This window comes from Chinchilla lanigera, unplaced genomic scaffold (genome assembly GCF_000276665.1).
Source record: "Chinchilla lanigera isolate Chin_1 unplaced genomic scaffold, ChiLan1.0 scaffold00048, whole genome shotgun sequence".
Taxonomy (NCBI): domain Eukaryota; kingdom Metazoa; phylum Chordata; class Mammalia; order Rodentia; family Chinchillidae; genus Chinchilla; species Chinchilla lanigera.
The window spans coordinates 9,458,481-9,460,794 of record NW_004955449.1 but is presented as its reverse complement, the minus strand read 5'-3'; positions in this window follow the sequence as shown (position 1 = coordinate 9,460,794).

Sequence of the window (2,314 nt, the reverse complement as noted above, 5' to 3'; positions counted from 1 at the left end):
AATATTATTCATTTTGATGTGTTTTTTATAAATTGGCCAGTATTTTGTTTACAAGCTTTGCATCAGTGTTTGTGAAGGAGATTGGCCTGTATTTTTCCTTTCTCATAATGCTATGAGATGTTAGTACAGTATTATAGTAGTCTCTTAAGAAATGAGAAGTGTTCCCTCTTTTTTTTTTCCTTGAAAATTTTATGTAAAAATGGTCTTGTTTCTTCCTTAATAGTTGATAAAGTATACTTGTAAAGTCACTTAGCTTTGTAGTTTTATTTGTGGGAAAGTCTTTACTAAATGACTCAATATCTTTTAGAGCTATAAGATTGTTCAGAATTCTTGTCTTTGCTACTGGTGGTTTTAGCAAGTAGCACTCTTTGGGGAATTTGTCTCTGTTTAAAATTTTAAGTGTTCTGGCAGAAAATTATTCATTTTTTTCTCCTCCCTCTTAACTTTTTAATATCTGAGGGATTCATTTTTCTGCTCCATTCCTTATTCTCCTAATATTCTCATAATATGCTCCGAATATTTATAAGGTAGTTTTTTCTTGGTAATATTGGGCAGAGTTTATGAAGAGTTTATGAAGCTTCTTGAAGAGTGACTTTGTTTTCTTGTTGTATTCTGTTTTGTTAATTTCTTATCATATTCTCATCTCTCCTATTTCTCTCCACTTTTTTAGTATATTTGCTATTCCTTTTTTGGATGCTTAATGCCCCTTGGTGTGTAGCATTCCTTATTTTCTAATATTTACATTTAAAGATGTATATTTGCCTCCAAGTATGACTGTTATCCTTCAAGTTTTAGGGCCTGGGGATATAGCTCAGCACAAGCACCTACCTGGCAAATGTAAGGTCCTGAGTTCGATTTCCAGTACCAAAAAAAAAAGTTTTAATATAATATTTCCATTATTATTCAGTTCAGAACATTTTATAGTGTCCATTGTGTTAGAGGTTGTTGAAGTTATCATTGTTTTGTTCTTTTTTCATATAAAATTACCTTCTTATCACAGAATATATTCTAAATTATTTCACTTCTTTGAAATTTGGTGAAAGTTGTTTTATGGCCCAGCCATGATCAATTTTTATAGTTTATGTGTGCTTGAAAAGATGTTTTCTGCAGCTGTTTGATTTATTGTATGTATTGTTTTATTGTATATTTAATTAGGTAAAATACAATAACTATGTTGTTTAAATTATCTAAATTCTCACTAAGTGTTTGCTCATTCTGTCCTTTCCTGGGGTTGTGGATTTATTTATTTGTTTTTGCTCTATATGTTCTCTTTTTGCTTTATAGATTTTAAGGCTACATTCCAGGGCTAAATCTTAGTGTACTGTTTTATATATTTAGAATTATTAGGTTTCTTTGACAAATTGAGCCTTTTAACATTTTGAGGTGTCTTTCATGTCTTCTAGCTTTTTGACTTTGAGTCTTTGGCTGCTGTGAGTATTGTTTGGCTAATGTTTTATTGTACACCTTTGTGAATACTTTCCACTGCCAATAGATTTGTACCTTTGTGTTTTGGAAGTATCTTCTGTAAATAAAATATGCTTAGGGTTCTTTAGTAGGTCTTGTATCCAATTAGATAGTCCTTGCTTTTAATGAAAGCTCTTAGACATTTTGGTTTAAATGTATTATCCCCAATTTGGTTTTTTTTTTTTTTGGTTTTAGTTTTGGTTTTTTTTTTTTTCTGGTACCAGGAACCAAACTCACTACCTCATGCTTGCCAGGCAGGCGCTGTGGCACTGAGCTAAATCCCCAGCCCTAGCTATCCCCAATTTGTAATTGCTAAATTATGGAAGCAACACAAATGTCCATCCACTGAGGAGTGGATAAAAAAATTGTGGTACTTTTATATAATGGAATATTATTCAGGTATAAAGAAAGATAAGCTTGAAGCTTTTACAGGTAAATGGTCACAACTGGAGACCACACTTATAAGTGAAATAAACCAGACCTCCATGTGTAAGCAACGTATTATCTCACTAGTATAAGAACCTGAAAGAGTGAATAAAAATTAGGAGGCATGATAGGTACTGTGAAACGAAAGGAAAATGCTGAAAAGTAAAGGGCAACTAGGGTGTGGGAAAAGAGAAAAGAAAAAAGGGGAAATTATGTATGTATGTATGTTTTGGTTACTTTTCTCTAGTTGCTGAGACAAAATACCCAATGCCCAAAATGAATGAAGGAAAGGTTTATTTAGCTTACAGTTTGTGGAGGTTTCAGTCCATACTTGGCTGGCTCTGATGCAGAAGATAGCAAAGCAACAAGAGCAAAGGGGAATAGCAGCCCAACAGCAAACAGCCAGAGCAAAACGAGCAATGGC